At 47.2% G+C, this 26,822-nt stretch overlaps 1 protein-coding gene across 1 annotated transcript in view; it reads left to right on the plus strand.

Moving 5' to 3' along the window:
• The window catches only part of TEX10 (testis expressed 10), a 184,509-nt gene that overhangs the window by 13,785 nt on the left and 143,902 nt on the right, over nucleotides 1-26,822 (plus strand). The window lies entirely within an intron of this gene.

Genomic DNA, 26,822 nt, shown 5'->3' on the forward strand with positions numbered 1-26,822 from the left:
ACTTTTTTGCTTACCGGTGATTTGTGTGTGTGTGTGTGTGTATGTGTATGTGTGTGTGTGTATATATATATATATATATATATATATATATATATATATATATATATATATATATATATATATATATATATATATGTATTTTATTTTTTTTAACCTTTTTATAGGACAAACCTCTCCTTCCCCATGGGACAATGTGCAAAGCGCAAATCGCCCAGAGATGTGGCGAAGTACATTATGCACTTTGTCCCAGGTGAAAGGAGAGGTTTGCAGCATCTCTGTGTGAATGGGCCCTAATAGCCCTGTGTGCCTGTCCTGTGAGATGCAATCCCTATGCTAAGTGTACCTGTGTGTGGTACTTCCGGAAACACTCCCCTAAGCATAGGGCAGGGTGGTCAGGACAGAAATAGCCAGTGTCACGCCTTATTCCACTCCTGCTACAGACACAACATCTTTTCCGGGGTGATGGTTGGGTTGAGGTACCAGCAACGGGCCTATCTGTGCTGTGGCTGCGATGGGGTAACTATTGCACGTGCCACCGTGCCAGCTTCAACTGCCCTTCTGGTGCTCGCCACTTCACCATGTTGTACGGCAGTGCTGCTACTATGTCCAGGGTGGGCTGCGCTGCTGGTGTATGCCTCACTACGTAATCCAACAGCGCCAGCCCCACTCTGCTGCCCTTGAAGTGGATCCTGCGCAACCTGTGGTGTAGCAACACGGGGCAGTGTACGCCTGTTGGGATCAGGGACCTCAACCTCCTCGTCCGAACTTTGGATTAGACTGCCACTGCTTTCTACAGGTTCATATTCTGACCCGCTGAGGGTTCCCATTCCTCATCCGACTGGGTCAGAATCCTGTCGGCCTCTTGAGAAGAATACCCCTTGTTTGACATTTGGACTACTAAATTTAGGGGGTATTCCCTGAGACTACCCAAGAAAAAAAGCAAGCCTTTCTTACAAATGGGAGGCTAGCAAAGTACCTGAAGCCGCTACGATTTGATTTAAAAAATATCAAAACGGATTTTTTTTTATCGCCGCAGCGCTTGTAAAGTGATTGTGCAGTGATCAAGAAAAACATTTATTTTGGTCACTGCGGCGGTGTGGGTGAACGCACGTGTGGGCGATCGATCAGGCCTGATTGGGCGAACACTGCGTTTTTTTTTTCCGGTGCTGACTAAAAATTCTGATGTGCTCAGCCTAAGGATCCTTCCCCTTTTTTGGGAGGGCGGAGCAGGAGACGGAGGCTCCGGGTGGAGTGTGGGCTCTCCTGCTCTGTCCCTAGGAGTAAGTCCCGCGCTGGGCATCCCTGGCTGTACCTACCTCTGGGTAGAGGGGATCGACGCCTCGCGTGTCTTGCAGGTTGAATTCTCTGTGGGCAGGAGGATTCCTGTGACACGCCGCATTTCCCTTTTGCCCTTCCTCGGCACACTTCCGCCAGTGGCTGACGTCACGCAGGTTGGCTGGCGGGAGGGGTTGTGGCCAGGAGCAAGTGCGGCATGCGCTCGGAGCTGGCGTGGGGACGGAGCCAATAGGTGTAGGGAGTTCAAATATGGCTCTGCTTTCCCTGGGAAGTAATGCTGTGGCAAGGATCCAGACCTGCTGATCCCTGAAAAAATGTCCTGATCCCCTGAAAAGATCCCTGACGCCCTGAGCAGACCTGCTGATTAGTGTTGGTCGAGCACCAAAGTGCTCAGGTGCTCGAGTAGAACACCTCGGGATGCTCAATGGAAGTCAATGGGAGAACCCGAGCATTAAACAAGGCACCGCCTGCTCTGAAGAGGGGAGGGTTCACAGGAAAAGGTCAGAAATTGATGGAAACACCACTGAAATGGTTCAGGAACAGCATGGGGAGGATGTCTGGATGCATCTTGGACTCCCAGGTCGCTGCTGGGAACAATGTTGTCAGAGTAGTACACCACTTTTACAGACTGACAATAATATGCACCAAACCGAAGATAAAATCGATTTTGGAGGAAAAGTTGTTAGGAAACATTCTTTCTTGTATATTTACTTGTATATAAAGTGCAAGTGCTGCCAAAAATTACAAGGAAGAGGTACTTCTTTATCTGATATACAGGTTGTATCGGAGAGCCTTATTCACATTGTCACTTAAAATAGAATTCTGAGCAGCACACTCCATGTCTCACCTCTAACTTTAACCCGGAATTGCAGATCCCACACGGCTCTCCTCCTGTGCCACGATCTCAGGGTCCACAAGCCTAAATGGTAAAATTTCTAGGGCCAGCAATTTGGAAAGGTGCGCATTTGGTGCTATGGCCTGTGGGTGGGTGGCTCGGTATTTGCACTTTCGTTCAAAAGGCGGGGGTATAGAACAGAAGTGGATGTGTTATCTGACGGTTGCGTATGTCCAGGTGCATGGCGGGAGGCATCTGGGCCTGCGTCTTAGACAGGGGATTGGCCAGCACGTAACAGAGGGGAAGAGGAGGCAGTGGTGTGACCCGCAGACGCGGATTTTGGACCCAGACATTTGGCCCACCTATTAGGGTGCTTTAACACCATGTGGCGGATCATGCTGGTGAGGTTCCTAGTGTTCATGTCCCTGCTCATTTTGGTACGGCACAAGTTGCAAATGACCATTCTTTTATCGTCCGCACTTTCCTCAAAAAAGCGCCAGTCTGCGGAACACCTACCCCTTGGCAAGGGTGATTGCTGCAAGGGGGTGCTCTAGGGAACAGTTGTGGGCCTGTTTGGTGTGCCCCGCCTTCTCCCTTTTGCCACCCCACTACCTCTTCCAGCCTGTTGCGGTGCTGCGGATCCTTCCCCCTCTGTACTGCTGTCCTAGCTCTGCTTGCCACATTCCCATGTTGGGTCAGTGATTTCATCGTCCACCACCTCCTCTTCCACTTCTTTACTTTGGTCATCCTCCTGACTTGTTGACCGAACAACCTCCGTTATTGACAACTCATCCTCATAATCGACCTCTTGAGACACTAATTGCGGTTGAAAGCTTACGCCCAGCAGTGTGTTATTGTAAACAAGAGCCCTTGCCCTGCTCGGTGTAGCGCAGGGTAAGGGAGCATGAGATGCTCCGATGCCAGAATCAGGGGTGCTGCCTGGGTGAAAATAAGGTTATGTCCAGCTCTGAACCTGGACAACCCCTTTAACTGCCTCCGGACCGCCCAACGCAGGATTGCGATCCGGAGGCGGTCGATTCATTCCTCCTGGACGCGCCGGCGCGACACAAGATTTCCTGTGAACGCGCGCACACAGGAGCGCGAGTTCACAGGAACCGGAGGTAAACGAGCTGAGCTGCAGCCTGCCAGCGGCTGTAGATGCGCCATTTATTATTATTTTTTTTTAACCCCTGAAAGGTATATTAGACGCTGTTTTGATAACAGCATCTAATATACCTGCTACCTGGAACCTCTGGTGGTCCCTTTTGCTTGGATCGACCACCAGAGGACACAGGCTCTGTAAAGTAGCACCAAACAGCACTACACTACCCCCCCCCCCCCCGTCACTTATTAACATCTGATCACCCCATATAGACTCCCTGATCATCCCCCTGTAAGGCTCCATTCAGACGTCCGTATGCATTTTGCGGATCCACAAAACAGACACCGCGGATCAGCAAAACACGGACACAGGCAATGTGCTTTCCACATTTTGAGGATCCGCACACTGCCAGAACTATATAGAAAATGCCTTTTCTTTCAATTGCGGACAAGAATAGGACATGTTCTATAGGCTCTACAAAAAACGCAGTGTTCGCCCGATCAGGCCTAATCTTGTGCGCACACTTGCGTTCAGTCCGCCCCACCGCAGTGACAATAATTTTTTTTTTTTTTCTGATCACTGCAAAAACACCGTAAAATCGCTGCGGCGCTATAAAAAGAACACTTTTAAGGGGCATGGCGAGTTCATAGAAGATTTTTTATTTTTTGGCACAAGTTAGCGGAATTTATTTATTTATTTTTTCTTACAAAGTCTCATATTCCACTAACTTGTGACAAAAAATAAAATCTCACATGAACTCGCCATACTTCTCACGGAATCCAAATGCGTACATTTTTTTTAGACATTTATATTAGACTTCTTCTCGCTCTTTAGGGCCCCTAAAATGCCAGGGCAGTATAACTACCTCACAAGTGACCCCATTTTGGAAAGAAGACACCCCAAAGTATTTCGTGATGGGCACAGTGAGTTCATGGAAGTTTTTTTTTGTCACAAGTTAGTGGAATATGAGACTTTGTAAGAAGAAAAAATAAAATAAAATCATTTTCCGCAAACTTGTGACAAAAAATAAAAAGTTCTATGAACTCACTATGCCCATTAGCGAATACCTTAGGGTGTCTACTTTCCGAAATGGGGTCATTTGTGGTGTGTTTCTACTGTCTGGGCATTGTAGAACCTCAGGAAACATGACAGGTGCTCAGAAAGTCAGAGCCACTTCAAAATGCGGAAATTCACATTTTTGTACCATAGTTTGTAAACGCTATAACTTTTACCCAAACCAATAAATATACACTTATTGCATTAATTTTTTTTATCAAACACATGTAGAACAATAAATTTAGAGAAAATTTAATATAGAAATGTATTTTTATTTTATTTATTTTTTACAACTGAAAGTGAAAAAATTTTATTTTTATTTTTGCAAAAATGTTGGTCAATTTAGATTTAATAGCAAAAAAGTAAAAATGTCAGCAGCAATTAAATGCCACCAAATGAAAGCTCTATTAGTGAGAAGAAAAGGAGGTAAAATTGATTTGGGTGGTAAGTTGTATGACCGAGCAATAAACCGTGAAATTAGTGTAGTGCAGAATTGTAAAAGGTGGTTTGGTCATTAAGGGGGTTTAAGCTAGGGGGGCTGAAGTGGTTAACCGACTGGAAGAATTTTCTGTTGCAATCCAACCGACCACCTGGTCACACTGGTCTGACTTCGAGAGTGGTGTCCTGCGCCACCCTGCAAACTGGGACATGAAGCTAGGTATCGTGGATGAGTGTGTTTCTTCTGCTCTGGCAGCAGGCACAGTTTCACTGCGCCCAGGGCCACGCCTCTGCGTGCATCATCAGCAGCACAGCCACTTCCCCGTCCCTTACTGCTCACCTTGCACATAATAAATGGTATAAATGATTGCAAGTATGTCACACAGTAGCGCAGGTTTTGTAAGTGTATGCGCAAACAAAGTTCACAGAATGTCACATATATTTTTAGGATGCGCAAACATTATACAGGAGATGTAGCAGAGTTAATGTAACTGTCAGCAACGGACACTGTTTATTGAAAAAGTACATTGGATGTCACAGATACTTTTAGGCTGCGCACACGATAGACAGCTGTAGTGCAAAAATGTTGCGGTCTGCAGCGGCCAAACAATTGCAAGCTATTTTGCTCAGGTTTCTCTAAAAACATATATTGCTTCTGGGTATACACACTATCCCCCCAGTATATAGGAATATCACAGGACATGTTTTACTTAGTACTAAGATTATTACACGTCACTGGAAGCAACCAACCTCACCGATTTTGGCTGAGGTCATACAAGAGGTTAACACGTCTTGTAGGTATGAACATTCTATACCTTGCACGACTATTTCCCCTAAATCCAAGCAACTTACCTGGGGTCCTTGGCTCCACATTCCTAATTACTCACCCTAAATTTTGGATAACTATGTACTACTCAATGCTGTTGGACAATACCAAATATTACTGTCATGGAAGGTGTACAGAAAACTAGAAGACACAAAATTAAGATCCGACTGACTGGATCCAAACATAAGGAACCAAAAGGGTAAGCCCTGCAACAGACCTGGCTCTCTCCCTTACTGCTCAGCCTATGCAAAAATCTCTATGGTAGATGAATGCATATCCTCGTTCCTCGACTGTATGACACCTGAACACCCTATAATAGGGGACACGACCACCAGCTCCCTACACTTCAGTCAGAGCTTCTCAGATGTCTGGTGGTGACAACGTATTTGACTTGGATGAAGGAGAACTTTTCTCTGATTCCTCGATGACTGCTTCGTCCATCCGTTATGTTCCCCGGAGGATACAGACTTACTTTTAAAAACTATTCGGCCGACTATGAAATTAGAAGACTCTAAAGAACCCTCATCTATCCCTGACCAGATGTTTTAGGGTTTGGGTGAAAAGAGAAGGCTGCTAGTCCCCATTCATTATGATATAAAGGACATTATATCTAGGGAGTGGAAAGACCTGGAGAAAAGACCCGTTATTTAAAAACCCTTCAAACGAAAATCAGTTTCCAGATTCCGATTGAAACATGGGAAAGAACCCCCAGGATTGTTGCCCTGATGGCTAACATTTCAAAAAAATCCTCCCTCCCTCTTTGAAGACAAGGGGTTACTGAAGGACCCAATGGACAAAATGTGAGTCTTTGTTACGGTACCTGTACCACTCTTTCCCTTCCCGAGCTCCAAATGCACGAATCACCACTAGCAGCCGAACGGCAATAGTTTCCAAGCGGCAAATAATCCCAATAAGCAGTCTCTAGTCACCGGTAATAAATTCACAAGAGCTTGCTTCAGGGCCTGAAACGCGGCTACACAAGCTGGAGACCACAGGACCACTGCTTAGGTAAGTTCTTCTTAGTCAGGTCAGTCAAGGGCTTGGCAACCGTACTGTAGTCGGGGACAAAACGTCGGTAATACCCTGCCGTCCCCAGGAAGGTCAGCACTTGGGTCTTGGTTGTAGGTGTGGGCCAGTTAGCTACAGCCTCTACTTTGGCTGGCTCTGGTCGCTGGCTCCCACATCCTACCCTGTGACCCAAGTACTGCACTTCTGCCATGCCTAAATGGCACTTGTCTGGCTTCAAGGTCAGGCCGGCAGCCCGAATCTTGTCCAGCACCACCCCCACGTGTACTAAATGGTCTTCCCAGGACTCACTGTAGACCGCAATGTCATCCAGGTAGGCACATGCAAATTCCTGGAAGTCATCTATGAGCCTATCCACCATACGCTGGAAGGTAGCCGGAGCATTCTTCATCCCAAATGGCATAACCTTAAACTGGTACAGGCCAAATGGGGGGACGAATGCCGACTTAGGGATAGCATCCTCGGCCAGGGGGATCTGCCAATAACCTTTGCACAGGTCAATGGTGGTCAGATAGCGCCCCCTTGCAATGCGGTCTAATAACTCGTCTACCCGAGGCATCGGGTAGGCGTCAGTGGTGGTCCGCTCGTTGAGCCGCCTGTAATCCACACAGAACAGAGTGGTCCCATCTTTCTTAGGCACCAGGACTACAGACGAGGCCCACGGGCTGTCTGAGTGCTCGCTAACCCACAGCCTGGTCATCTCTTGTCTCCTTCCGCATTCCTTCTCGGACTGCTTCAGGGATACGGTATGGGGGTTGTCGTAGGGGGTTCTGTCCGGGTGTCTCGACCTTGTGCACAGCTAGGGTGGTGTACCCGGGTTCTTGGGAGAACGTCGCCTGCTTCTCCCACAGAAGCTGTCTTGCCTGTACCTTCTCTGCCGGGTTTAGCAGGTCCCCTAGCTGCACAAGACTAGTAAGGTCAGTCTGGAGATCCTTCTCTAACAAGTCAGGTAAAGGTAAGTTCTCGGGGTCGTCAGTAGCTGGGGCACATACTGCCGCAACATCCTCTGGTCTCTCCTGATACTCCTTCAGCATGTTCACATGAAAGGATCGCTGAATCCTCTCATCTGCACAGCTGGCTATAAGATAGGTAGTATCACATACCTGAGCTAACACTTTATACGGGCCCTGCCAAGATGCTTGCATCTTGTTTGCTTTCACAGGCTTGAGCACTAGAACCTTCTGCCCAACCTGGAAGACCCGCTGTCGGGCACCCTGATCGTACCGCCGCTTCTGTCTCTGGATAACGTGTGGCGTGGCATAGTCCACCACGGAAAGAATGTATTTCTTACCTGATGGGCTAGCCCTGGCCAGTGGACCCACAATGTCAATGGCTATGCAGGAAAAGGGTTCTCCAATGATAGGCATCGACTGAAAAAGTTTTGGGGGATTCTATGAGCTGTGCGACAGGAACCTAGATGGCCCGCTAACGGCACATCATGCCCAATCCGCAGAATCTCCTGCCGGTACTTTGCAGGTACCACTAGCTGTCGATTCTGCGGAGGGGTAATCTGTTTCTGGGACGGTTTCGGGATCCTGTACAGCCTATCCCCCACCCACTCGTAGTGCTCCCCATCTATTCCTTCTCCCCCAGAGTCGGCCCTGGCCCTGTACTTCGCTAACGTCGGGTCTTCCCTAGTTTCCTTCCCGTACATCTCTGGGGTATCCCAGCCTAAAGGGGCCTGATCTAAGGTACAAGTCGGGGTAGAGTCTTACCTGGGTCTCAGCAGCAGGTGGGCCGGACTCGGCGGCATGGGTCTGGGCACGGGTCGTGACCGCGTCCACTTCAGCGGGACCCATGGGAGCAAAGGCTGAAACGAGGGGCGCCAAGTCATTGCCAAGGAGGACATCTGCGGGTAAATCCTTCATGACCCCCACATTTACATGTCCAGCGCCCACTCCCCAATCCAAATGTACCTGGGCAATGGGTAGACTAAACACGGCACCCCCGGCTGCTCACACTGCGACCGTGTCCCCGGTATGTTGGGCTTCGGATACCAGCTGCTTCTGGAGCAAAGTCATGGTTGCACCGGTATCCCGTAGACCACTGACCTCCTTCCCGTTGACCTTTACACATTGCCGGTGGTGCTGTCTGTTATCCCGGTGGGCAGCCTGAACAGGGTCTGCCTCATGCAGGATGCCCCAGCACTCCTCTTCCTCTACACAGTGAGCTGCTGGGAGACGTGGTCATGGATTGCCCCCTTCGGGTCTCCTCCAGGACTGGTTCTGGTTGGCACTGTTCATTGGCACTCCGATCGCTTGTGCCCTAGCTGCTTGCATAGGTAGCACCGAATGGGTTGGGAGTACTCCCGTGAGTTAAACCGGGGTGGCTGTTGATACTGGGCAGACGGAGGGGGTGCTGATGGCCGATTCATTGGAGGCTGATAGATGGTAGCTGCTGTTGGTGCTGCTGGCCTGTATTCCACTCTGGTGGGAGCCTTGCTGATGGAACTGTCCAGTTTGCGGGCATCTGTATACTCATCCGCCAGGCGAGCTGCTTCATGTAGAGTGAAGGGTTTACGGTCCCTTACCCACTCTCTGACCCCTGCTGGTAATTTGTCAAAACAATGTTCCAATAGAAACATCTGTAGCACCTCTTCTCCGGACCCAGCCTGACACCCCGCCATCCAGTGGGCGGCTGTGCGTTGCACCTTACAGGCCCATTCAACGAAAGAGTCCCGAGCTGTTTTAACAGTGTGTCGGAACCTCCTCCGGTATGCTTCGGGTGTAACTGCATACCGGGAGAGTAAAGCTTCCCTGACGGCCACATAATCCCCGATCTCCTCATCAGGGATGGCCCGAAAAGCCTCGCTGGCCCAGCCGGATAACTTGCCGGACAATATAGTAACCCAGTCTTCCAGGGGTACCTTGTGCAGGGCACATTGCCGCTCAAAATCAGCAAGGTACCCATCAATCTCTCCTTCTTCTGTCTCACTGAAGGCTTTAAATGCAGTAAACGGCACTTTCTTTCTTTCCCCCGGGTGTGCTGTGACTGGGGCTGCTGCAGCCCCGTTTTGGCGTAGCAGGTTGGCCTCCACGCGGCCATGACCTGGGTGATTATCTCTGCAGATGGGTTGGGACCATAATGGGCCAGCCTGATTCTTACCACCCGGTCAAAGCTTGCCTCCTCGGGGGTTCTGTCAGCTGAGCTGGGTTCATTGGCTCCCTCTGCCGCTGGTACTCCATCCATTTCCAGCAATAACGCAATAATGTCCCTCTTCCTGAGGTTACTGGCCTGTCCGCCTCTTTGCTCTAATAAATCTTTTAGGGTAGCTCTTTTCAGGTTTTGGTATTGTAATTCCATTTGATCCTGGTTGTAGTGGTCTCTTTGGGCGCTGAGGATCATCCCGTTGCTTGCCACCAGTTGTTACGGTACCTGTACCGCTCTTTCCCTTCCCAAGCTCCAAATGCACGAATCGCCACTAGCAGCCGAACGGCAATAGTTTCCAAGCGGCAAATAATCCCAATAAGCAGACCAAGCTCCACCTTGAGGGTAAAACACGAACACTTTATTGAGGGCTACCCACCCGTATTTATGCAGGTCCCCATCTGGTGTACACGCCCCTAGGGGACCAGAAGGAAGACTGTGACACAGGACAGATATGTAGCACTCAGGATACACACACACAACACATCCCCACAATGCATCATGGTTTCCTCCTCTCTGCCCTGGGGACACCCGAAGAGTACCGTATTTTTCGCCGTATAAGACGCACCTTTTCTCCCCCCAAAATGAGGGGAAAATGCCCCTGCGTCTTATACGGCGAATGCTGTCAGTTTTACATTGCAAGCTGCGATGTAAAGCGAGCAGGGACTGGGAGGAGGAGCTGGGGCCGGCAATAGCGGCGGGGCAGTGCAGTCATTGTACTATAGCCCCGCCGCTCCGGTATACTAATATAATATGTCATATTCAATTAATGGTTATTAAATATGCCCCTTTATGCCTAATAGTACCTTTAAATCCTAAGCGCTTCAGTAGTATGCAGGCCGGGCGGGCGGCAGCGTAACTCCCTGATGTCACGTGCCTGCGCCGCCTACTTTATGAATGAAGCAGGCGGCGCAGGTAAGTGACGTCAGTGAGTGACGCGCCACGCCGGCCGCCCGGCCTGCCGGCATTGTACTGAAGCGCTTGGGATTTAAGGTATTAGGAATAAAGAGGCATATTTAATAACTATTAATTGAATAAGACATATTATATTAGTATACTGGAGCGGCGGGGGATTTGTGGATGGCACAGTTAATGGCTGGGAGGGTCTGTGGATGACACATGTATAACAGTGTCCGTCATCCACAGATCCCCCCCCCCCCCCCCCCCGCATAACTGAAGGGTTAAACAGAATTAGCTTTGTGATCTGTATGAAGGACAAGAGGTTTGGTGACATCATATTGAAGGGTGACTATGTATACATTTACCTCCTGTCTTTATAAGGAGAAGTTTCTCATCAGCATTTATTATAATGAGAGATGCCTCTCTCTCGCTATAAGGAACTGCTACTATTGTAATGAGAGCTCAGCTATTCTTGTATGTATGCCTGAATGTATATAAGGCTCATGTATGACAAACAATAAATAGAACTGTTATTGACATCATACTGCATCTGTCATTGACACGTTCTCCAGACATCTGTCTTCGGGGACACAGAAAGGAATCACGGTGCATAGAGAGAAGGATAATATTCTTTCAATAACAGTGTCCGTCATCCACAGATCCCCAGTAATAGTGCCATCCACGTCATCCACAGATCCCCAGTAATAGTGCCATCCACAGACCACCATTAGTTCCAAACACACAGCACACCTTTTGGTTAAAACATTTTTTTTTCTTATTTTCCTCCCCAAAAACCTAGGTGCGTCTTATACGCCGGTGTGTCTTATACGGTGAAAAATACGGTAATTCAATTATCTCTCAGGACAGAGGGAAATCACCAATACACATGTGGGAACAACAGGACAGGAATCGCCACCCAAACACACAATGTAACACCCTCCCAGCAAACAGACATTTTAACATATTCCCAGATAGCTCAAGTCTGAGTGCATATCATTTAGGTGAATGGCACTCAGAGTACACAAATACCAATAAAATTTGCTATCTGGGTACCATTTTTTAGTCCATACGGATGGGTCTGTCACAGTCTTAACCAATCCAGTCTCCCAAGGGTTTTTATGTTCAGACCTGCTATTGCAGCCACCTGTGCCTCTAGATCCCTTTCTGTCTGGATCAATCTGATGGAAAGTTACTTAGCAGCTGGAAATCCCCGGGAGAAATTTATTTCCTCCCTTCCGGTTTTGAAGCAGGCCGCTAATTTTTTGGGCGGAAGCTTCTGCAGATCTGGTGAGACTCTCCGCCAGGTCTGCAGCTCTATCGAACGCCACCCATAGAGCCATATGGTTGAGATCCTCGTTGGGGGATGCAGGCTCAAAGAGTTGCCTTCTTGCTATTCCCTTTGAGGGGGATAGACTATTTGCATCCGCATTAGACAATATTTCCAGGACGTCCCTCCATGACAGCACCCATGGAGGTTGTCCTATTGGTCTCTGTAGGGACAGGAAGCGAGAGAGATTAAAAGGCCCCCCTCCCCTCCCACTCTCCAGTGTTCTTCCTGTCCCTACAGGGATTGGAGCAGAGAGAATCTTTCCCTACCCTGGGATTCTATTTCGGGGCCGAGCCTGGTCGGGGGGGGTCTCCCTCTCCTCTTCAGGTTCTGGAAGGCCCAGGGGCTAGTACCTCTCTGGGAGGGGTCCCCTAGCTTCCCCCGATACCTGTTTCTTTCCCGCATCAAGCGCTGCGGGGGGCCGCGGTATCGGGGAGCCGAGGCCGCTTCTTCCGGGTTCGGGAGCTCTGGGATCGGCTGCGGCTCCTGCGCTCGGCGCTCCTCCCGTTTGACGTGCAGCCCATGTGACCGGAAGTGTGGGTCACATGGGCGGAAGAAAGATGGCGGCGCCCAGGGAACGCCGAGCCCGGCGGAATGCATGCAAGGGGGGGTCGACTCTTCGTTTGAATGAGTCCCCCCCACCTGGATTTAAGGAGGCGGAGTCGCGCGGCAATGGGTGGACCAGGTAGGACATAAATTGTGTGTCAGTTTGTTGTCCAAGCGTGGTATGGAGGTCCAGATGTCAGCTATGCAGGACACTAGCGCAGACATCCCTACCCCGGGTCATGTAAGTAAGTGAGGCTTGTATTCCGGTCCCTCTCTCTCTTCTTTGCACTGGACTAATGGTCTCTCTCTTCCATACCAGGGAGAGAAAGACACCACGGTTAAAATCGCTGGGAGAACCTAAAAAGAAACCCAGAAGATGTGCTCTATGCTCAAAGAGGCTGGGGGACGCACATATAAAAGCCCTGTGTAGTGACTGCCTGGCAAAGATTCTCAGAGACGAACAATCCTTCCTTTTGGCGGATCTGAGAGTGATTGTGAAAGAGGAGATCCAAGCGGCCAGCTCTAGTATAGCACAGAAACCCTGTGCCGTCTCCCCTCCCCCCAAGAGACCCCGTGTTCTTAGGGAGTCAGATTCTGAGGAAGAAGGCTTATATCTGTCAGAAGGGGAAACCTCAAAGGGGGATGACGATCAGGGCTCGTCTTATATGGGCGACGACCAGAGAAGATATCTCTTCTCGCAAGAAGATCTAGATCCCCTCCTGTCGGCTGTAAGACAGACAATGGATATAGAGGAGGAAGAACAGACTCGCTCGATACAGGACGAGATGTTCGGCGGCTTAAAAGCTAAGAAGAAAAAGTTGTTCCTGGTAAACGAGACCTTAAAGGACCTAGTCATAGACGAGTGGGCAGACGCCGATAGAAAATTGTACATTCCTCGGGAGTTTAAGAACAGACTATTGTTCAACTCGGAGGACACAAAACTGTGGGATATAGTTCCAAAAGTTGATATTCAAGTGGCAAAGGTGGTAAAGAGAACCACTCTCCCCTTTGAAGACTCAGCCCAGCTAAAGGAACCAATGGATCGGAAGATCGATGGTTTGCTCAAAAGAGCATGGGAGGTTTCGGCCAACAGCATAAATACCAATATTGCTGCTACCTCCGTGGCCAGATCCCTGTGTTTATGGGTGAACCAGCTGGAGGAACATCTTAAGCGGGACACCCCTAAGGAAGAAATTCTGGCATCTCTGCCTCTCTTTAAGATGGCCGCATCCTTTGTAGCAGATGCCTCGGCAGAGTCCATAAGGTTTGCAGCAAAAACAGACTCCCTAACCAATACGGTGAGGAGAGCCCTGTGGCTAAAATCCTGGTCAGGGGATATAGCCTCCAAGAATAAATTATGCGCCTTACCCCTTAAAGGTTCTCACCTCTTTGGTCCGGTACTGGACGAGATCCTGGAGAAAACAGCGGACAGAAAGAAGGGGTTTCCGGAGGAAAAAGGCAAGAAACCTTTGCCCTTTCGTAAGACGACCAGCAGCTTCCAGGGCACTCCCAGAGGTAAAGGGAAGACTGGAAGGTGGAGCTACCCCAAAGGGGGAAATGGTCGGGGTTTCCTCTTTAATCCCATAACCAAGAACCAATACATCCTGGAATCCACCCAGAAAGGGTTCAAGATAGTTTCGCCTTCCCCCTCCTCATCTTTTTCAGGCCACAATTTTTCAGTCGACCTCCCTGCAGAATCAGCTTCTGGCGGACATCCAAAAACTTCTGAGTTTGGGCGCAATAGTACAAGTCCCTCCTTCAGAAGAATTTAAGGGTCACTATTCAAAACTCTTCCTCATAACCAAACCGGATGGCTCCAAGAGAACCATCATCAACCTGAAATTCCTAAACAAATGGATAACACATCACCACTTCAAGATGGAGTCAATAAAATCCGCAATTCCGTTAATAAGCCCAGGAGCGTTCCTATGCACCCTGGATCTAAAGGACGCTTATTACCACGTCCCCATTCACCCTCAATACCAGCAATACTTGAGGTTCGCAATCAAGAAAGACGGCAGGATTATGTATTTCCAGTTCCAATGTCTCCCGTTTGGAATCTCATCAGCCCCACGCATCTTTACAAAGGTAGTGGCGGAGATAGTTGCCTATCTAAGACAGCGACAGGTTACTATAATTCCCTACCTAGACGATTTTCTACTTGTGGCAGACTCAGAGGAGGAGTTAGAGCTTCACAAAGGAAGGACTCTATCTTTACTCTCACGTCTAGGATGGAAAATAAACCTGGAAAAATCAGACCTACATCCAGCAACTCAAAAGAAGTTCCTAGGAACCCTCCTAAACTCCGTGACCCAATATTCCCTTCTTCCCCAGGACAAGCAGGTCAGTATAAGGGAAAGAATAAGAGCCTTCAAACTAAAGAAAAAACGGACTCTACGGGAAGCCATGCAGGTCCTAGGTCTGATGACCTCATGCATCACAACAGTTCCTTGGGCCCAGTTCCATTCAAGAACTCTCCAGGCGGAGGTCCTCACTTCTTGGGACAAGGACCACAGATCTCTGAACGCCAGGATATCTCTTTCAGACAGGGCAGTAAACTCCCTCTCCTGGTGGTTGTTAGCAGAAAACCTGTCCCGGGGGATTTCCTGGAACACGTTACCGCTCAGAACTTTGACCACGGACGCAAGCAGCCAGGGTTGGGGGGCCCATGTAGAGGATCAGTTTTTTCAAGGCAGTTGGTCCAATACAGACGCCCTACGATCCTCAAACTACCGGGAGTTGAAAGCGGTCTGGGAGTCCCTGAGGGCAGCAGAACATCTCCTCATAGGTCATCATGTCCGAGTACTATCAGACAACGTAACAACTGTTTTCTACATAAAGAGACAAGGTGGGACGAAGAATCCTCATCTCAAACAGCTAGCGGATCTCATCTTCAGCTGGTCAGAGGAAAGGATCTTATCCATTTCGGCCACACACCTGAAGGGATCTCTCAATCACACAGCGGACTTTCTCAGCCGTCAGTTAGTCAGGCCAGGGGAATGGAAATTGAACCAGGAGGTCTTCCAGTTGATTTGCCAGCAGTGGGGGAGACCTCAAGTGGATTTATTCGCGTCCAGCAGAAATACTCAGCTGGACTATTTCTTCTCTCTAGACCCAAGAGGAGGGCCACTGGCGGTGGATGCTTTTTCCCAACCTTGGGACATGAGCCTAGCCTATGCCTTTCCCCCACTTCCCCTCATACCGCAGATCCTGAAGAAACTGAGGGGGTGCCCATCCACGCTGATTTTGATAGCCCCAGCCTGACCCAAGAGAGCCTGGTTTTCTGTTCTAAAGACCATGTCCATCAGGGATCCAATATCCCTTCCCAAAAGAGAGGATCTTCTATCGCAAGGTCCTCTATTTCACCCCAACCTGGACAAACTGAACCTTACAGCTTGGATCCTGAGAGGCAGACCTTAAGAAATAAGGGACTCTCGGACAAGGTAATTTCAACTTTACAGAGCTGCCGCAAACCTGTCACAAGAGCAATATACAACAAAATTTGGAAGAAGTTCTCATCCTGGTTATCACAGAACCATACAGATTCCAGATCCCCCACGGTGGGTTGTATTTTAGAGTTCCTTCAGGAGGGGTTCGATGCAGGTCTGAAACCCAGCACACTCAGAGTGCAGATTTCAGCTCTCAGCTGTTGTCTCGATACTCCCCTTGCAGATCATAGGTGGATTAAAAGCTTTCTAAGAGCAGCTTCTAGGTTGAGACCCACCTTGAGACAGTCGGCCCCCCCCTGGAGTCTAAACAAAGTTTTACAAGGGTTATGCGATCCTCCTTTTGAGCCGATTGGGCAGATATCTGAAAAATTTCTGTCTCTAAAAGCAGTGTTTCTTCTGGCTATAACCACGGCCCGCAGGATAGGGGAAATCCAGGCCTTATCAATTAAGCAACCTTATCTAAGGATCCTGGAGGACCGCATAATCTTGAGGCCCGATCCAGCTTTTCTTCCCAAGGTGGTCTCTACTTTCCATAGAGAACAGGAGCTAACACTCCCTTCATTTTGTTCCTTTCCCAAAAATATACAGGAGGAAAGATTCCAGAGGCTGGACGTTAGAAGAACAATCCTAGCCTATCTGGACAGAACCAGTTCCTGGAGGAGATCAAGTAATCTGTTCATCCAGTTCGGTGGGAAGAATAGAGGCTTGAAAGCATCAAAACAGACGCTGGCACGGTGGATTAAGGACACCATCAGAGAAACATACAGACTGCAGGAAATGACCTGCCCATTAAATCTGAAGGCACATTCCACGAGAGCAATGGCAACTTCCTGGTGCGAAAGTGCCGACGCTACAATTGACCAGATTTGCAAGGCCGCAGCCTGGTCTAACTTCCTGACTTTTGCTAAACATTACAGGCTTGATGTACTGGCCGGACAGGACTTGGCCTTTGGGCGGAAAGTCCTTCAGGCAGTAGTCCCCCCCCCCCCCTAGGAGATTCAGTTGTTAGTTCTCCATGGGTGCTGTCATGGAGGGACGTCCTGGAAATACTGGTTTAGTTTACCGGTAAATCCTTTTCCAGGAGTCCGACATGACAGCACCCTGTACTACCCTCCCTGTTATGCTGGTTCCAGCCTTGTAAGCAGTGTGAATATAACATTGTATTAATAAAGGTGTTGGATCCTATCCGGTGTAGTAATTTGAAAAACACTGGAGAGTGGGAGGGGAGGGGGCCTTTTAATCTCTCTCGCTTCCTGTCCCTTCAGAGACCAATAGGACAACCTCCATGGGTGCTGTCATGTCGGACTCCTGGAAAAGGATTTACTGGTAAACTAAACCAGTATTTTGGATACAGCCTCAGACAGAAAAAAGGGGTTTCCTTCTGAATCCCGTTTTTTCCAAAATAGAGTTCCGTTCCTTGCCGCCCACAAGATTCCTTGCAAACCAGTTTTTTTCAGATCCCCCTCAAACAGGAGGCCCTAGAGTCAGAGGTTTCTTCCATATTGGAAAAATGGGTCGTTTCAGATGTTTTGATAGCCCAGCGGGGTAAGGCTACTTTCATACTAGCGTTCGGGGTTCCGCTAGTGAGTTCCGATTAAGGCTCTCACAAGCGGCCCTGAACGGATCTGTATTGCCCTAATGCATTCTGAGTGGATGCGGATCCGCTCAGAATGCCTCAGTCTGGCACCGTTTGGCCTCCGCTCCGCTCAGCAGGTGGACACCCGAACGCTGCTTGCAGCGTTCGGGTGTCCGCCTGGCCGTGCGGAGGCAAATGGATCCGTCCAGACTTACAATGTAAGTCAATGGGGACGGATCCGTTTGAAGTTGACACAATATGGCTCAATTTCAAACGGATCTGTCCCCCATTGACTTTCAATGTAAAGTCTGGACGGATCCGTCTGATCAACTTTCACACTTAGAATTTTTTCCAAAATATAATGCAGACGGATCCGTTCTGAACGGATCCCATCGTCTGCATTATAGGAGCGGATCCGTCTGTGCAGACCCCAGACTGATCCGCTCTGAACGCAAGTGTGAAAGTAGCTTAAGGGGGTCTTCTCTATATCTTATTTTTATTTTATTTTTAAAGCGGGAAGTTCAGAACAATCTTCAATCTGAAGAACCTAAATTACCTGGTCAGTTAAAAAAAAATCTAAATGGAATCAATAAAATCAGTAGTAAATCTCCTCTTTCAGGATTATTACATGGTAAGTCGATCTGGTGGATGCCTATTATGTTCCCATTCACAGTGAGAGTCAAAAATCTCAGGTTTGCTGCCTACATAAAGGGAGAGCTCTGTCATTTCCAATATCTGGCTTTATTTTTCGGCCACGTCTGTTCACAAATATTATGGCAGATGTAGTGGGCTACTTTCATCTAAAAGGAATAATGGTGGTGCCCTATCTGGATGACCTAATGTCTGCAGATTCCTATTTTCGTCTTCTGGACCATCTCAGAATTGTGAAAGAAACCCTGGCTTCCTTAGGGTGGGTTATCAACCAGTAGACGTCAAGACTAATTCCAAATCGACAGAGATTATTTCTAGGTGTAATCCAAAACACCCACCATCTATCTTCCTTTTTACCACAAGAGAAGCGGCTCAACCTGGTAGCTCGGGTAAGAATCTTCTGTTCCAGAAAGACAGCATCGATAAGAAGAGACATCATGCGCTTGCTGGGACTCTTAACATCGACAATATCCTCTGTGAATTGGGCTCAGACCCATACCAGGATCCTGCAGTCTTTCCTCCTGTCATCTTGGGACAAGATGCAGAGTTAACTAGAAAATAAAAATTCCATACTAAGTAAAACAATTGGCGAGGAGAAACATCTACAAACAGGAGTGCAGTGGTGGCCGAAGAATCGGATTACAGTAACCACTGATGCAAGCAGCAAAGAGGAGCACATGCTCTGCAGGAGTTGGTACAAGGAACATGGAGTCCTCAGATGTCTTTAGCATCTTCAAACCTAAGTGAATTGACAGCTGTCTTCCAAGCCTTCCTAAGTTTGAGACCAACTATCCAACACCACCATGTCAAGGTATTCTCGAACAATGCAACGACTGTGGCATATCTAAACCGACAAGGACGGTCGAGAAGCAAATCCTTGACGGCTGTCTCTAGAAGAATATTCAGATGGGGAGAGAAGAACCTAAAGTCCATTTCAGCAGTTAACTTCAAAGGGAATGAAAATATTTTAGTGGATTTTCTCAGCAGTCTCTTAGAGAAGGAGAATGGTCGTTAAATCGGAAGATCTTAAGTCAGATCACAAACAGGTGGGTATTGGATCTGTTTGCAACAAGACAGAACAGGAAGGTAGACATTTTTTTTAATTCCATCAGCCCAAGGAAAATCAAAATCGGATAGATGCTCTTTCCCTGCCATGGCCTAGAGGTCTTCTCTACGCATTTTCACCATTCTCTTTTGATTGCAAGGACTTTGCTAAAGATACGAGAAGAAGCACAAGTTATGATTGCCCCCTATTGGCCTAAAAGGTCTTGGTTCCCTCTGCTTCAAAACCTTGCGACAAGGGAACTCTGGTTTCTGCCTCAATTCTGGACCTTGTTCATCAGCGTCCAGCCCTTTTATCCCAACATACAACATCTACACTTAGCGGCTTGGAGACTGAACGGATCTTGTTAAAAGAAAAGGGGTTTTCTGAGGCTGTCATATCGACCTTGCTACATAGTAGAAAGCAGATCCCTTCCAAAATGTATCTGCAATCTTGGAAAGCCTTTATTTGCGGGTGACCATTGGGATCCTCAGAGTAGTTTGAACATGAGCCTGATTTTTTGAGTTCTTGCAAGCAGGATTTGATAAGGGACTCAGAACAAGTACCCTAAAAGTTACTGTCGGTTCTTAGTCCTTTTTTTGGACATCAGGATGGCAGAAATCCCTCTAGTTGGGATATTCCTTAAAGACGCAAGCAGGCTGCGTCCTTTCTTTTTTTTTTTTTGTCATCCCCCCGGATTTAAACCTGGTCCTTTCTGCTCTAATATCCATGCCCTTTTCAGAGATATGCCTAAGATTGTGAACGCTAAAAACACCCTTCTTATCTCTATAACCACAGCTAGGAGGGTGGGGGAGATCCAGTCCCTTTTCTGTAAGCAGCCTTACCTCACTGTTTTGGATGATGGGGTAATTCTTAGACCAGGCATGTCCAAACTGCGGCCCTCCAGCTGTTGCAAAACTACAACTCCCAGCATTCCCTAATAGCTGTAAGCTATCCAGGCATGCTGGGAATTGTAGTTTTGGAACAGCTGGAGGGCCGCAGTTTGGACATGCCTGTCTTAGACTCTCCCCTGCTTTCCTACCGAAGGTTTTCTCTAGGTTTCATTTGCAGCAGGAAATAGTTTTACCATCCTTTTGCGCTTCTCTAGCTTCAGATCAGGAAAGAATGTTTCATGATCTAGACGTCAGGCGTTCTCTTCTAGGGTATCTTGAGGCGACAGATTCCTTTAGAAAATCTGATAATCTCCATGTCCAGTTTCAAGGAAAAAAATATAGGGGTCTTTGAGCCTCTAAGGCAGGCATGTCCAAAGTGCGGCCCTCCAGCTGTTGCAAAACTACAACTCCCAGCATGCCTGGATAGCTTACAGCTATTAGGGCATGCTGGGAGTTGTAGTTTTGCAACAGCTGGAGGGCCGCACTTTGGACATGTCTGCTCTAAGGCTTCAATAGCCTTATGGATAAAACAAACCATCGTCCTGTTATCTTGGGGTTGAAGGCCCATTCCACTAGGGCCCTGTCCACCTCTTGGGCAGAAAGGGGATCTGCTTCCATGGATCAGATATGTAGGGCTGCCACATGGTCCAACCCCATGACCACCTTCAGGCTTTATAAACTTGATGTTATGGCTAACCAGGATTTGGCTTTTGGACGGAAAGTCCTTTCAGCTGTAGTCCCTCCCTAAAAATCTATTCTCTGAAAATCTCCCATCACTGCCGGTGTGGAGGCTTTAACATTTGTGTGTGTGTACACTATATATATATATATATATATATATATATATATATATATATATATATATATATATATATAAATATTGTTTCACATATATAGTTGTGGGTCAAATTCACAGTTTTTATTTATGATATATTGTCTGTTATTAACTGGAGTAGGTTCAAGAAGGTGTCTTTATTTGACTTCCTGTCCCTGGGAGGCAGGATCAAGCTCCTATGAGTGCTGTTGTGGAGGCTACGGGAAATTTTAATTACTAGTAAGAGTAATTGTCATCTTTCTAGCTGCAGCTTGTTTCCTGGGAGAACAAAAAGATTGGGCGAAAATAAGTATTTTGCCAGTTGGAGGAGAGTTGGGAGCTCCCCATATACATTAAACGGTCAGCCGATATATATGAGGGCCTTTAGTCTATCACTGAATACAGGAAAAGGTAGGCCAGAATTTTGGACACATGACATACAGATATATATATATTATACACACACACACACACACACACTGAAGGCATCAAAACTATAAATTAACACGTGTGGAATTATATACATAACAAAAAAGTGTGAAACAACTGAAAATGTCATATTCTAGGTTTTTCAAAGTAGCCGCCTTTTGCTTTGATTACTGCTTTGCACACTCTAGGCATTCTCTTGATGAGCTTCAAGAGGTAGTCACCTGAAATGGTTTTCACTTCACAGGTGTGCCCTGTCAGGTTTAATAAGTGGGATTTCTTGCCTTTATAAATGGTGTTGGGACCATCAGTTGCGTTGTGGAGAAGTCAGGTGGATACACAGCTGATAGTCCTACTGAATAGACTGTTAGAATTTGTATTATGGCAAGAAAAAAGCAGCTAAGTAAAGAAAAACGAATGGCCATCATTACTTTAAGAAACGAAGGTCAGTCTGAAAAATTGGGAAAACTTTGAAAGTGTCCCCAAGCGCAGTCACGGAAACCATCAAGCGCTACAAAGAAACTGGCTCACATGCGGACCGCCCCAGGAATAGAAGACCAAGAGTCACCTCTGCTGCAGAGGATAAGTTCATCCGAGTCACCAGCCTCAGAAATCGCAGGTTAACAGCTGCTCAGATTAGAGACCAGGTCAATGCCACACAGAGACCTAGCAGCAGACACATCTCTAGAACAACTGTTAAGAGGAGACTGTGTGAATCAGGCCTTCATGGTAGAATATCTGCTAGGAAACCACTGCTAAGGACAGGCAACAAGCAGAAGACTTGTTTGGGCTAAAGAACACAAGGAATGGACATTAGACCAGTGTAAATCTGTGCTTTGGTCTGAGTCCAAATTTGAGATCTTTGGTTCCAACCACCGTGTCTTTGTGCGACACAGAAAAGGTGAACGGATGGACTCTACATGCCTGGTTCCCACCGTGAAGCATGGAGGAGGAGGTGTGATGGTGTGGGGGGTGCTTTGCTGGTGACACTGTTGGGGATTTATTCAAAATTGAAGGCATACTGAACCAGCATGGCTACCGCAGCATCTTGCAGCGGCATGCTATTCCATCCGGTTTGCGTTTCGTTGGACCATCATTTATTTTTCAACATGGCAATGACCCCAAACACACCTCCAGGCTGTGTAAGGGCTATTTGACCATGAAGTATAGTGATCGGGTGCTGCGCCAGATGACCTGGCCTCCACAGTCACCGGACCTGAACCCAATCGAGATGGTTTGGGGTGAGCTGGACCGCAGAGTGAAGGCAAAAAGGGCCAACAAGTGCTAAGCATCTCTGGGAACTCCTTCAAGACTGTTGGAAGACCATTTCAGGTGACTACCTCTTGAAGCTCATCAAGAGAATGCCAAGAGTGTGCAAAGCAGTAATTAAAGCAAAAGGTGTCTACTTTGAAGAACCTAGAATATGACATATTTTCAGTTTCACACTTTTTTGTTATGTATATTATTCCACATGTGTTAATTCATAGTTTTGATGCCTTCAGTGTGAATCTACAATTTTCCTAGTCATGAAAATAAAGAAAACTCTTTGAATGAGAAGGTGTGTCCAACCTTTTGGTCTGTACCTAATTGCTTGTAATATGCCTTGTAAACTGCTGTATTACAGTGTGTAGTCATTCTGAGGCAGAATGTAATAGTGGCTGGGACATGGCAGGCCTGGAAGCCTTCTGTAGGCCCACAGCTGCCATGCCAAGTACTCAGCACCGCACCCCGTGATTGTAAGTGATGGCATGACAGCTAAGCCACAGTTTCTTCAGCACTTTAAAGGGGTATTCCTGTCTTGGACATTAGGGGGCATATTGCTTCGATAGACTCCCAATGTCTGATGAGTTTGGGTCTAAAATTAGAATAGAGTCTGCAAAGTGCCAGAGGGCGCATCACGCACCCTCTATTGATTTCTATGAGAAGCACACCTCACCTGTGTGGCCAGGGCTCCATTTATTTCTGTGGGGCTTACTGAAATAGCTGAGCACTATTATTTTGGGGATCTAGAAGACATTGGTGGCATATCACTATGTCCAAAATGGAAATAACCCTTAAACTATTGGCCAACCATTGCCATTGTGCCTGCTGTAGGGAAACATGTAGAATTCCATGACACAAATTTTTACTTGAAGGCTGACCATGTAGTATGTTGCCTAGGTTGCCATAGTCTTTCTTTCTTAGCTCTCTAGATAGCCTGATAGAGAGTGAGTTTTGTGTGGAAACACTCCCTCTTTGATCTTCATATGCGCTGGAACTGTCAAGTTGGTAAAACTTCTATTTCACACAACTGCTTAGTCTTCCTTTCTGTCATTTAAAATGGTTCTCATTTTGCCATTTTCACAGCTAGATGGGTTTAAAGAGGTATTATCATCTTAATGATCACTGTTAAATCTGTTAATGATTTAACAGTGATCATTTTTCTAAATATATTTCATTAACAAATCCCCACCCCTTTAGAAAAAAAAATAAACCTGTGCTTACCTGACTGTCTTCCGTCTCCCCTGGTGACGGCCACCGCTCTTCTCAGGAATCGCGGTGGCCGCATGTGCGCAGATGTCGTCTTTTCTTCTCCCAGCCGGCCGCGCAATGTACTGAACGCGCATGCCGAGGGCGCGTGCGCGTTCAGTACAGTACACGGCCCGGCCGGGACAAGACTTCAATGAAGATGGAGCCCGCCCCCTGCCGAGTGCCGAAACCAGCAAGTGGACTGCGCGCCGGGAGCAGGTAAGTATGAAATAGCGTGTTGAGAAAACCCCTTCAAGTGCCGGCCCTTGGTACTCCACTGTTTCCATAACTGCCATTGTAGTGAATGGGAGCTATGCAAACAGCTGAGGCGTATGCATTGTCCTATCTCCCATATTCCACCAATCTAGCATTATAAATTTTGATGCTTGGAATACCTGTTTACCATCATATATTTAAAGCACAGTTTCACCTTTTGAAGGGATATGTCATCACATTAAAACTCTGCCTTGTAGCCTGCACATGGTTAAAAGAAAAAGAAACTGCTTTATACTCGTCTCGCTGATCCACCGCTTTCGCTGTTCCAATAGTGCACAGGTCTGCGCTGTGCTCTCCTTCTGCTGTTCTTAACCTGCGGGTAGTGGCTGGAAATGCTGTAAGCCATGCTTGGGCTACTTTCACATTAGCGTTTTCAATTCCGCTATTGAGCTAGTCATAGGATCTTAATAGCTGAAGAAAACGCTTGACACTTTTGTCCCCATTCATTGTCAATGGGGACAAAACTGAACTGTTCCATTTGGTCGTGCACCCATCGTGGACAAAACAACGCTGCAAGCATAGTTTTTCTGTCCGTGATGTGGTGCGGAGCAAGACGGTTCCGTCCTTGCACACAATGTAAGTCAATTGGGATGGATCTGTTTTCTCTAACAAAATGGAAAACTGAGCCGTCCCCCATTGACTTTAAATGGTGTTATGACGGATCTGTCATGGCTATAGAAGACATAATACAAACTGATCCGTTCATAACTGATGCATACGTTTGCATTATGGTAACGGAAGTGTTTTTGCAGACCCATGACAGATCTGCTGAAAACGCTAGTGTGAAAGTAGCCTTGCCTAGTTGACTTGCATTTGTACAGAGAATTTGAATTATATAGTGAATTAAACTGCACTTATTTTGTCATGGTCGCATTAAGCCCCTTTCACTTATCAGTTGTGTCTGGCCAGCTACTTCAGGCCTGGACACAGCTGACATAGGTGCACTGCACTGTACACAGATGGCGCCGGACAGTCTGGTGCCATTTGACATCCGGCGTCATCAGTAATGCACTGGATGAATATGAACGATCCCTTAGAAAACTATGGGATCAGTTCTTGCTTCAGTTTCGTCCTGGCATATTCTTCAGCTCACTGGAAGGGAACTGAGCCGGACTGCCACATATACAGGTCCTTCTAAAAAAAATTAGCATATTGTAATAAAGTTCATTATTTTCTGTAATGTACTGATAAACTTTAGACTTTCATATATTTTAGATTCATTACACACAACTGAAGTAGTTTTAAGCCTTTTATTGTTTTAATATTGATGATTTTGGCATACAGCTCATGAAAACCCCAAATTCCTATCTAAAAAAAATTAGCATATTTCATCCGACCAATAAAAGAAAAGTGTTTTTAATACAAAAAAAGTCAACCTTCAAATAATTATGTTCAGTTCTGCACTCAATACTTGGTCGGGAATCCTCTTGCAGAAATGACTGCTTCAATGCGGCGTGGCATGGAGGCAATCAGCCTGTGGCACTGCTGAGGTGTTATGGAGGCCCAGGATGCTTTGATAGCGGCCTTAAGCTCATCCAGAGTGTTGGGTCTTGCGTCTCTCAACTTTCTCTTCCCAATATCCCACAGATTCTCTATGGGGTTCAGGTCGGGAGAGTTGGCAGGCCAATTGAGCACAGTAATACCATGGTCAGTAAACCATTTACCAGTGGTTTTGGCACTGTGAGCAGGTGCCAGGTCGTGCTGAAAAATGAAATCTTCATCTCCATAAAGCTTTTCAGCAGATGGAAGCATGAAGTGCTCCAAAATCTCCTGATAGCTAGCTGCATTGACCCTGCCCTTGATAAAACACAGTGGACCAACATCAGCAGCTGACATGGCACCCCAGACCATCACTGACTGTGGGTACTTGACACTGGACTTCAGGCATTTTGGCATTTCCCTCTTCCCAGTCTTCCTCCAGACTCTGGCACTTTGATTTCCGAATGACATGCAAAATTTGCTTTCATCCGAAAAAAGTACTTTGAACCACTGAGCAACAGTCCAGTGCTGCTTCTCTGTAGCCCAGGTCAGGCACTTCTGCTGCTGTTTCTGGTTCAAAAGTGGCTTGACCTGGGGAATGCGGCACCTGTAGCCCATTTCCTGCACACGCCTGTACACGGTGGCTCTGGATGTTTCTACTCCAGACTCAGTCCACTGCTTCCGCAGGTCCCCCAAGGTCTGGAATCGGTCCTTCTCCACAATCTTCCTCAGGGTCCAGTCACCTCTTCTCGTTGTGCAGCATTTTCTGCCACACTTTTTCCTTCCCACAGACTTCCCACTGAGGTGCCTTGATACAGCACTCTGGGAACAGCCTATTCGTTCAGAAATTTCTTTGCGTCTTACCCTCTTGCTTGAGGGTGTCAATGATGGCCTTCTGGACAGCAGTCAGGTCGGCAGTCTTACCCATGATTGCGGTTTTGAGTAATGAACCAGGCTGGGAGTTTTTAAAAGCCTCAGGAATCTTTTGCAGGTGTTTAGAGTTAATTAGTGGATTCAGATGATTAGGATAATAGCTCGTTTAGAGAACCTTTTCATGCCAATTTTTTTTTAGATAGGAATTTGGGGTTTTCATGAGCTGTATGCCAAAATCATCAATATTAAAACAATAAAAGGCTTGAACTACTTCAGTTGTGTGTAATGAATCTAAAATATAAGAAAGTCTAATGTTTATCAGTACATTACAGAAAA

This window comes from Bufo gargarizans, chromosome 5 (genome assembly GCF_014858855.1).
Source record: "Bufo gargarizans isolate SCDJY-AF-19 chromosome 5, ASM1485885v1, whole genome shotgun sequence".
In the NCBI taxonomy this organism is placed as follows: domain Eukaryota; kingdom Metazoa; phylum Chordata; class Amphibia; order Anura; family Bufonidae; genus Bufo; species Bufo gargarizans.